General features: G+C 42.9%; 1 long non-coding RNA gene across 1 annotated transcript; it reads left to right on the plus strand.

Moving 5' to 3' along the window:
* Window positions 1-1,189: 1,189 nt before the first annotated feature.
* Window positions 1,190-10,006, plus strand: LOC127422314 (uncharacterized). The gene is made up of 3 exons (XR_007894151.1): window positions 1,190-1,267; window positions 1,426-1,509; window positions 8,471-10,006. It is a non-coding gene; the product is annotated as an uncharacterized LOC127422314 (long non-coding RNA).
* Window positions 10,007-11,817: the final 1,811 nt, after the last annotated feature.

Genomic DNA, 11,817 nt, shown 5'->3' on the forward strand with positions numbered 1-11,817 from the left:
ACCATGTGTGTTAGACTGGGAGGGATACTCTCATCAGGAGAGCCTGTGTTTCCTCTGCTGTCACTGTGACTCTATTGTGGGCTCAGGGCTGTGGAGATAGTGACGTGGCAGTGACCCGGGTCTTGGCGTGCCTGCTGCACACTGCGATTCTGCTCTGCGTGTGTGTGTGTGGGCAGAGTTGCAGGCCAAATATGGCCGCAGTGCGGTGTCGTGTGACAGTGTTGTTGCCCAGCTGCCAGCATGGGGGGAGCGCGTGAGTGTGTGTGTGTGTGTGTGTGTGTGTGTGAGGGGGCCGCATGGGTGGCACGCTAGACTGGCGTTTGATTGGCACATGCCGTTCCAGTCTGCTGCAGCTATTAACACCTCACTTATTTTACCCCATTGCACAGCTGTTACCACCCTGTTTCTTTGGGGCAAATTTACATTCAGTGATAAACCTGCATCTTTTTTTTACTAACCACCCGCAGCCTAGTTTAATCAGGTGCTATCTGTGCTGGAATTGCACTGCACCATGTGTATTTTAATAATTTAAATAGCGTCCAAGTCACTGTCATTCTTTACAGCGCAAACAGGCTTTGGATTGCACCTTATTCACAAAAGTGAGTGCAATCAGTTTCGCTATTGCCATCGGTGGAAAGCAGGCAGTAATCTGAATTTTTATTTAACAGAGATGTTTGTGCACATTTTCTATAGAACATTTAGCCATGCAGGTACTGTCAATCAAAAGCTCACAATACAATCCACAAATTGACACATGGCATTTGGTTTCTGTTTTAAAGGAGCAATATGTAACATTGACATCAAGTGTTTAAAATGGGTACTGCAGTCAAAATTCTAAATATTGGAGGGAGTTGTCTCCCCCGCCCCCTCCTCCCCAGACTCAAAGCTCACATGGGTTGCCAGGTTGAGGACACGCAATAGGAACGAGCAAACTGACAATTGCAAGCTACAAGCATTACAATGTAATTTGATCAGCTAATGTATACGTTTGCAATGTTTTTATTGTTTGCAAATTATAAACCAGCTCATGTGGATTTTTTATAACTCTGTCAATGTTAGCTAGATGTATTGTTGGCTTCCGTGGCTGCAGCGCGTTATGTTTGCCCACTAACTTGTTTCAAATCTGGCAACCCGGGGTGTCGAAATAGTACTGGGAAATGGGCAGTGGGTGGGATCACACAGGCCAAAACACAAACAGAAATTCCGGCCTAGAATGGACAGAGTAGAATAGAATATACTGGCTGTAGCATTGTTTTCAGAGAAGCAAGTATTTCAACCTAGCATGTTTCCTAAATCTCTGATAATTATATTATGATAATTTTATGCTTTAGTAAAGTAAATATACTGCATATTGCACCTTTAAAATAAGTTTCTAAATTAACACAAATAAATGCAGAGTGTTTTTTTATGTTTTACATATTTTAGGCTCAAGCTCAAACTACTCTTTAAAGATTAAGGAGCCATCTCATTGCTCACCGGTACTGGATGGGGCTACAGAAGTGATTAAAGGTAAAGTAGGCATTGATGTGTTATTGTGGAAGCGGTCAGATGCAAATATCTACCACAGTGTGACATCGCAATGTGGAGGAAGTAGAGAATGAGTCGTTTTGGTAGACTGGTTTTAACAAATGATCTTTCTGCAGTGAAGAAGACATTTTGAGTTCTGAAACTTACAGTATGTTTTATAGTACAATGACCTCTTACATGTCAAAACGTAGAAGAAAATTTTATTCCTCATGTCATGGCCCCTTTAAATGAATTTAACCTACCTCCTTAACAGAAACCTAACCAATAGTGCCATAAAAAGCAAATGTGAGAATACACATTTTTTTCTATTTTGAAATGAACAAATCCAATGTCCCTGCCCTAAATGCTACATTCAAAACCTTGTAACAATGCTGGCACTGGCAATGATGAAGATGAAGATGTGAAGATGAGAGAACCCAAGTGCAGTTTATTTACAAAAGTGAAATCCAAAACCCTAACTACACGTGAACTAAACTAAACTAAACATAAACATGAACATGACTTGACTAAAACTAGACTTGACAAAAACTTGACTTGGCATAAAACAAAACACATCCACATACATTCAATACTTGACCATGGACAATGGAAACATGAGGGCTTAAATACAAGACATGGGAGAACATAAACCAATGAACAAACACATCTGATAACAATATAATTAAACAATAAACCAATAAAAACATGACACATGAACATGGAGGGAAAACATGAAATCACATGACAAGGGAACAGGAACTAAACTTTTCAAAATAAAAGACATGAATCAACAAAATACACATGACATATCCCCCCACTAAAGGGCGGCTCCCGACGCCCCAACACATAAACAAAACACGTAAAACATGACATAAATTCAAAGTTCTGTAGGGAGCTGGGGGGGGGGGGGATGGGGTGTGTCTTGAGGCGTGGGGCTTGGCGAGGGGCATAGGACCAGGGCAAAGTCCGTGGGGGGTGGAGCCATGAGAGGCTTGAGGGGCGGAGCCATGGAAGGCAGAGCCGTGAGGGGCTCGAGGGGCGGAGCCATGGAACTTGGTGCCCGGAGAGTAGCCGAAGACTCGAAGGGTCAGGGTGGTGCCGATGGCAGGGAGGACCAAGGCGGTGCTGGAGGCTCGGAGGAGCAAGGCGGAGCTGGGGGATCGGAAGACTGAGGTGGAGCCGGTGGGACTGAAGACCAAGGTGGAGCCATAGGGAAGGAGGTCCCCGGTGGAGCTGACAGATCGGAGGGACGAGGCGCAGCCAGAGGATTGGAGGGCCAAAGCGAAGCCAGGTGACCGACAGACCAAGGAGGAGCCGGAGGGACGTGGGACCCCAGCAAAGCCGACAGGCTGAAGGACCACAGTGGAGCCGAGGGAACGCAGAGCTGAGGCAATGTCGAGGGACCGACAGGCCAAGGCGAAGTCCAGGGCTCAGAGGGTCTAGGCAGGTTCGGAGGGCCGAAAGTTCCCCTTGCCTGCTCAGGAGAACTAAGGGTGGGAACCATCTCCAGGTCCAACTGCTCAGGTGTGGCTGTGACATGGCGGTGCTGCAAGCCTACCAGGCTGACCTGTTCAGGGCGATGGACGAGAGCGAGCCGGATCATGAGTCCTTCATGGAGCTCACATGGCTCTCTGGGCTATCAAGATCACTGCCCAAACCATCAGCAGATCAGTGGGCAGCCTGGTGTCCTCCGAGCGCCATCTCTGGCTTAATTTTTCAGAGATGCATAAGAGGGACAAAGACCTGCTGTTAGGTGCCCCAGTGTCTCAACAGGGCCTGTTTGGTGACACAATAAGTGCCTTTACCAAAAGGTTTCAGGCAGTGCAGAAACATTCGCGGGCCTACAAGCACCTCTTGCTGATGCGAGGGGGCTCTCTAGGGCCTCAGACTCGCTCACACTTCTCCTTGGGACCATGTCCACGCAAACTTAATGCACCTGCTGCATCGCCACCGAGGAAAATGGAGGTGGAGCCCCTGGTGAGGTCCTAACACCCTTGGCCAAAGCACAAAATCACGGTTTCGAGGCACCCTCGTACTGGTGGGAGGCCTTCCGATATCCACGTTTCTGACGTAGCTGGCATGAAGCGGGGACCAGAGCCCACAGATGTGTTCGAACTTCATTCCGGCCACCAAGAGAGCCCGGAACATTCTGCTGTGTTTATGTTTTCAATGTTGTTGACTTTGTGCCAGATGGGTGTAACAAACAAATAAAAGCTGCAGGCCCCGATGCAATTGCTTGGGGCACAAACATATTCACAATAAAAGCTCTTTTCTAATTCATGCCTCAAAATAAAACTCAAAACAAGGCCGCTCCCCAAGAGTGAGACACACATCTGTGTCATCTGGCTCATTATGCGGACATGTGGTGCCATCTTCCGGGCATTTCCAGCTGAATTCTGAGCACGATTGAACAAGGGTATGTGTTACAGTTCGCTTCAACAGCCAACTCGCTTCAAATGCATTATTTCCTCCACTTTTACAGTACGGGACGCACTAGTTCTTTGTGCAGAGATATTAAGTCTCCTCACAAAAGATGCGATAGGGACAATATCAACGGACGATACTCACAGTGGATTTTATGGCCACTATTTTCTAGTCGCCAGAAAGGATGGTGGATTATGTCCCATTTTGAATCTGAGGCACTTGAACCGGGCAATCGTGAAGTTTCCATTTAAAATGATTACTCAGAAGCAAATTCTGTCTCATGTTCACCCTATAGACTGGTTCGTGTCATCACCTCGCCACAGGCCATTCTTGAGATTCACCTTCAAGGGGACTGCATCCCAGTTCAAAGTCCTGCCCTTCGGCTTATCACTGGCTCCTCACACATTCATGAAATATGTCGATGTGGTGCTTGATCCGCTGAGGCTGAGCAACATTCATATTATGACTTACCTTGATGACTTGTTGCTCTTGGCACAGTCAGAAGAACAAACTTGCAAACACAGAGACCTGTTACTTGCACATTTGGAGTATTTGGGACTCAAAGTCAACTGGTTGAAGAGTGTGTTAACACCAAGCCACCAGATTGGATCCTATTCATACCATTCTCCGGAGTTTGGACACTTTCAAGCTGGGGAAAAAGTTTCCCTTAAAGCTTTTTCAATGGGCTCTGGGTCTCTTGGCCTCCTGGACAGGTGCTCAAATGACCTGGCACATAAATTGTCTGGAACTACTCGCTGTATTTCTAGCATTAATGATGTATTAGGTTGTCCAGTGTCATGGAATGCTAAACCAATTGTATTAGGATTCAGACTGCTGCAATCAGAGGTGGAAGACATCCAAATATGGGCAGAGAGGATTGTTCACTCTAATTCCATGTGGCCACCAGGAGAAGGCGCCAAACACGACACAGACTCAATGATGGCGCTAATGACACAGAATGGAACTGAATGAGGTCTCGTTACTCATGCCTGCATGCTTTGGAGAGAGGGCATACCTTTAGTCATTGTTGTGTAATTAGTTCTTATGTACAGTTATTATGTTATGAGGCTTTTGGACACTTTGAGATGTTTTTGTACACTAGGTTAATTTATTTTTGTAATGTTATAACTTTTGATTTCTGTGTCATATCAACACAAAATTGTACTCAGTAACAGGTGACAAAACAAAAGCAGTTTTTTGGAGCTACCTTATTTATACCCTGAGATGTATAATGACAAATAAAAAAGAATACTTTTTTTTGTTGTTATTTTTCAGCAGTTTCCTAGGCTGAGAGTTTCAGAATTTATCACAATCTATATAATAATATATATATATTTTTAAAGTTTTCTTTAAAATTATACAAAACACTTGATCCTCCTTGTTTTCTGTTTGTTTAAGCCTATAATTTTGGGTATGCCACGAAACAGGAAATCTTTAAAAACTACCTCAGAGCTTAACTGGTTAATTGTATCAAAACCATGGTTTCCACTAAAAACACATGATTACTTCAGTCATGGTTAGTACAATATTGCTGTAGTAAAATTGTAGTATGGTACTATAGTATGGTTAATTTTAGTAATGGTTAAAAAAATAGGGTGACAACATTAAATTGAACATACAATCACCGACTACTTTATTAGGAGATCAGCAGTTAGACAAATACTCCAACCAGCCCGTCTGGCATTAAAAATCATGCCATGGTCAAAAATCACTGAGATCACATTTTTCCCCATTCTGATGGTTGATGTGAACATTAACTGAAGGTCCTGACCCATATCTGCATGATTTTATGCATTGCACATTTGGCTGATTAGATAATTGCATGAATAAATACTGTAGGTGTACAAGTGTACCTAATAAAGTTGTCAGTGAGTGTATATCTATAATCAGTATACTCTAATAAACTAGAAAACACCCTATTTTTTATACCTGAATTGAAATATAGTGATAAACAGCAACATTACAGTAAATATTTAGTCCCTGTGAGGCTGTCAGGGTCTCAAGTGAATCAGTGAATCATTATGTGAACTAGTTCATTTACATGAACCACATAAAAAAACCATCAAAAATGAATCTGAAATCCCAATGCTAAATATAATATAATCATTTATTTTAACCAGTTAATTTACATAACCTGTCTGAAAGAAGCAATTTACTTAAATTATTTGGCTTTCCCAGTGCTACACAAGAGAGATAGAGAATGGTTTAGGTGAGAACGTTTGATTACTCCCTCAGCACCATTGCTGAGATCACTATACAATGTAGCATTTTGTGACGCTACAGCTTTTCTCGTAAAGTTTTGCTTGTTACTGGTAAAACTACACTATTGTGAAAATAACTGAACTACTGTTATGCAGTCATGCTACTGAAAAATCTAGTAAAGTTAGTTGCATACTTTTATTAAACTATTCCCCAACACTTTTCTTTTTTTTTTTTTTTTTTTTTTTTTATACGATAATGGTGCTGGTCATTTTTGTACACTAAGGTCACTATGTACTGTCATGGTATGTATGGCAAAAGCTGTGAAAATATTTGTCAAAACATTCCCATTTTGTGTCCCACGAAATAAAAATTAAATAAAATAAAAAAATAGGTATGGAATGACATGAAGATGGGTAAATAATGAAAGTAACTAGTTTTAATTTTTGAGTGAACTATTCCTTTAAACTTGTATTGAACCTGGAACCATCTATGAAGTGCTAAGCAGTCTACTTCTCTATATGTGTCTTCTTCTCTTTCAGTAGGGTGCATATCCCTTCTCCTCTTCATTTGTTACTCTTGAAGACATAAGCCGGCAGAGCATGCATCCTCGACCCCAGCCATACTGCACATAGGGGCTGTTTCTCTTGCTCATTGGTTTGTCAAATAGAGGTCATTAATATCTGAAGGCACAGAGCATGTGTCATTACTGAAATCATAATAATTTCATTGCTCCACATGCATTTTTATTGATAGCTTTGATGTGCTATTAATGCTTGAAAGGAGCATGCTTCAAATAGCATATCAACACTAATGTTGGTTATTGAAATTATAATCTTAAATGATTTCTCAGAGGCACATGTATGTATTTCAGAGGCGTGCTGCTTTCTCTGTATTTTAGACGTACGATTGAATGCATTAATAACGATACTAATCAAATGTGATTATGTTGACATTTACTGCGACAGTGGGAGTTCATCCATGAGGCTGGAGGTGGTGATGCGAACCATTATGAAATGGTGTGTGGGAGGGGCTTGTCGTGATCTCTGCTCAGTGATGCTCTCTTTCACCCATCTGTTCGCACAATAATCCCTGTAGCATTCAGGGATATTACTGCAAGGCTTATCGCTGTGGCAACAGGCCCTCAATACCAACTCTGTACTGCAACCATGTGACTGCGGGCAGTGAAGGGGGAAAGTTTTATTAATTAACATTATGCAACAAATGTTGTCTTCTGAGCTTATTTGTCGTTATATTATCGTTATATTATCATAAAATCATTTACAGGGATTACCGGCGTTGCGTTATGGCAACAAAGTTGTGATATTGCATATAACTTTATACATATAAGGTTAGTAAGATATTTTATTACACTAAATTCATGTTAACGTGAATAATTTTTATGTCTTGTGGCTATTGCACAATTTTTGGTTCCCTGAACGTTCTGGGAACATTAGGTTTTGGTTCCCAGAATTTTCCCAGAACAGAGCTTTGAGGTATGTTTTATGTTTTCCAAGAAACAATTTTTTTAAGGAAGTAGTTTGTTTTAAGTTGTACATGATGGTTCCCCTAATGTTCCCTTAACTACTTAATGTACTGCGACTATGTTGCATCCTCAATAAACAGACAAGCCATCAATTATATATTTTAATTCATTATTTATATATAATAATTAAAATCAGTAAATACCACACTGAAAAATGAGCCTTGATTTTTTTCTATCTTAAAACACTGTACCTCAGCAATAAAATTTGAATGAAAACTAAAAATAACAAGCAGAGAACGATCTGTGTAAGTTATTTTAAGGCTGTCCACAAAACATTTAGGGAATGATAGTGTAACAGTATAAAGGACGGGCAAGGAGGAGGTGGGAACCGGACGAACCATCAAAGTAATATTTAATGAAAACAAACAAAAAGACACAAACATAAACACATACACGGCAGCTGAGTGTGGGTCTCTCTCTCTCTCTCTCTCTCGAACTGCCGCATCTGGCTTGTCTTTATCCCTCTGCTTGGCTGATTAGCCCGATTGGGGCCCGGATGCAATAAATCATTCCCCCAGAGAGTGATATGTATTATTCTTGCTACTGGAGCAAATCAAGCTTGAAACTACATTTAACATAACACCTTGTCCTAAAACGCTGTTGTGATGAGGAGGAGGGCGTGGCCGGGCTGTGAGGATGCACACCCGATGCTGAGTTGCCTAATCAGTGGGAGGGAGATAAATGAAGAGCCAGGGATGGCAGAGAGAGGGAGAGATTGCTGTGTTTTCAGTTTGATGTTCTGTTAATTAAAGTCTTGTTGAATGTGGATCTGGCTCTCGCTTCCTCCTTTCCCAGACGAACTGAGATCCTTCACACTGGTGCCAAAACCCTGGAAAGGAGGAAGGGCATGCTGTCTGGGAGAACTCTCCACTGCCGTCTGCCAGGAGAAGGAGGAGCCGTTGCTGTCCACCAGGGGACGGAGTAGTCGCAGCCATCCACCAGGAGCCAGAGGAACTGCTGCTATCCACCAGGAAGTGGAGGAGCTGTTGCTGTCTGCCAGGTGATGGAGGACCCGCTGCCGTCTGCCAGGGGACGAAGGAGCGGCTGAGGACCGGGTGGGCGGCGTGCCCGTGGGAGCTGAAGAACAGCGTTTCCATTCTCTCCCTCCTCTCTCTCTCTCTCTCTCTCTCTTTTCCTCCCTCCCCTCATCTCTCTTAGATTCTCAGGAGGTGGGGAGGACCATCGGGTGGCAGAACGGGCAGAAGGGCAGCGTCTTCCCTCCAATGATGGGGAGAGGTGGAGTAAGGCAGTCCAAATTGCGCCCCAGCCTGAATCGGGTGGTGGAGGATTCTGGCGAGGATGATGGCGTGGCCAGGCCGTGAGGATGCACACCCTGTGCTGAGTTGCCTAATCAGCAAGAGGGAGATAAGGGAAGAGCCAGGAACACCAGAGAGAGGGAGAGAGAGGCACATGTGGCCACTCTGTGTGTTTATGTTGCTTTATTTTCAGTTTGATGTTCTGTTAATTAAAGTCTTGTTGAATGTGGATCCGGCTCCCGCTTCCTCCTTTCCCAGACAAACTGAGATCCTTCTCAGCTGTGTTAAATTGGGATGTGAACAGATATTCATTATTTAGTTAACTGTAAAACGCAGCTGTATTAGAATACCAAAATCACTATTCGGTAATTCTACACATGCTAAACAGGTCTTCAAGAAACTTTAGGTTTTGGTCTGGTCAGATTTTCAAGTATAGGGAGGGTTAACGCCTAATTGCTCCTTGATGCAGTCCATGGGCTAGGGTTTGGTGAGACAGAGCTTACACAACTCTTCCTTGCCGGACTCGATGAGCCTTTTGATTGAAACATGCTTGGCAACCAGGAATATTGGAACATTTGGAGGTGGTCAACCATGTTTTCCAGCTTTAAAAGATGGAGCTTCTACTCGGGGAATTGGACCCATCTCTGACTATCCCACCTCCCAGTCATTGTCAGCCCCACTTGTTGGTCCAGTGCGGGCGAGGCGTCATCAGAGAAAGAGGGGGAGCTCCAAAGCGCCCACCCTTTCCACTGCAGCCCCCTTGGAGGTGCCCACCCTCTTCACTGCAGCTACCCTGGAGGCACACGCCCTCTTCGCTGCAACCCCTGTGGAGGTGCCTGACCTCACTGTTGCAGCACACCTGGAGGCACCTGCCTTTGACCCTGTCCTCTCCCTAGAGCCTCCCACCCCAGAGCTACCGGACCTTATCCATTGCCATTGCTTTGAGATGCATTGGGTTGTTTTTAGATTACAATAACTGCTAAATATTGAGAGTCTTTCATTTTGTGTTAGTTTTGGAATGCTCTTCATGTGAGTTAGTGAGATGTTATCCAAAGCTTTTGATGGTTTGCCTATATCTGGTTTGCTTTCATTGTCACTTGAGCTTTTTGACATTGATGTGCACGTTTTAGTGGTGTTTTGTGGTGAGATTAATTATTAGGTTTGCACTTATATTAAATGGAAATATAATTGGCAGAAACGATGTGTCACTTTTTTCACGTTCTCTTTTTTTATTATATTTTTTTGCACTTTATTATCATGCACTAACACACTGATGTAATGACTGATGTATGCAGTCATGAAATTATAGACCCACTCCTCGAAATCTGAACACAACTGGTCCAAAAAGATGCATATTGCCAGGTGTAAATGGTGATGGTGCCTATTAATACATATCTTAACACATCTTAATACCAGGGAATAAACAGGGCACACAGACACAGCGGGAGTGTGAGAGAGGGAGAGAAGTCAAAACTGATGCACAAGGTTAAAATGATTTTCTTGTTTCTTTTATCTGTGAAAATGATGGACAGCATTTGGATTTATCTGTCAATGTTTCAAAAATCGTTGAATGACATAACATAATTTTTCAGTTAACGCCACCACTGACATGTTTAGTTAAGTGATAATATGTGCCCCATCAGAAATAATGAGCCTGAGACTCCACTGGAAATGCACTAAAATAGCACTAATTTAGGTAACATTATATGTTTCCCAAAGTCTAAGTAGGGGATTAACTAATTGAAATAACTAGTCCCCATAGGTTGAGCATTTGTTGCAATGCACATTAAATCTCATTAACATTTACATTTACATTAAGCAGATAATTTTATCCAAAGCGACTTACAAAATGAGCAAGGATACAACATCATTGATTCATCTTAAGAAGACAATAGCATGAAAAGTGCTGCATTGCAAAGTTTCCATTGCATCAGAAAAGTACTATCCAAGACAGAGATTAGAGCGCAACAAGAATTGTATTTTTTTATTTTTATGTATGTGCTCACGAATAAGATGTGTCTTTAGCCGTTTTATGAAGACAGCGAGGGAGTCTTCTTCACTGTTGGAGTTGGGAGGGTCATTCCACTAACAAGGTACAGTGAAGCTGAAAGTACGTGAAAGTGATTTGATGCCTCTTTGTGTTGGTTTGCCAAGGTGCTGCTCATTTGCAGACTGTAGCCTTCTGGTGGGAACACAGCTCTGCAGGAATGATTTTATGTAAGCTAGAGCAGACCCAGTGACTGTTCTGTATGCCAGCATCAGAGCCTTGAACTTGATATGTGCAGCAGCCGGTACCAGTGCAAAGAGTCAAGGAGGGGTGTTACATGCGCTCTCTTGGGTTCGTTGAAGACCAGACGTGATGCTGCATTCTGGATTGTTTGCAGAGACCTAATTGCACATGCAGGAAGATTGGCTAAGAGAGCATTACAGTAATCCAGTCTAGAAATGACAAGCGACTGAACAAGAAGTTGAGTGGCATGTTCAGAGAGGAAGGGTCTTACCTTCTCGCTGTTGTAGAGTGCAAATCTACATGATAAGATTTGGTTAATCATTGGTTGTCGATGGTTACTAGATTTCTGACAATTTTTGATTGGGTTATTGTAGATAAACCCAGCTGAACGGTGATGTTGTGCTCAACAGTAGGGTTGGCTGGAAAGACGAGGAGCTCGTTCTTTGCTAGGCTGAGTTGAAGGTGGTGATCCTTCATCCAGGCTGAGATCTCTGCCAAGCAGGCAGTCACTGTGGGGTCGTCAGGCTGGATGGACAAGTGGAGCTGTGTGTCATCGGCGTAGCAGTGGTAAGAGAATCCATGTGCTTGAATAATGGGTCCCAGTGATGGTGTGTATATAGAGAAGAGAAGTGGTCTAAGCACTGAGCCCTGAGGTA

This window comes from Myxocyprinus asiaticus, chromosome 31, assembly GCF_019703515.2.
Source record: "Myxocyprinus asiaticus isolate MX2 ecotype Aquarium Trade chromosome 31, UBuf_Myxa_2, whole genome shotgun sequence".
NCBI lineage: Eukaryota > Metazoa > Chordata > Actinopteri > Cypriniformes > Catostomidae > Myxocyprinus > Myxocyprinus asiaticus.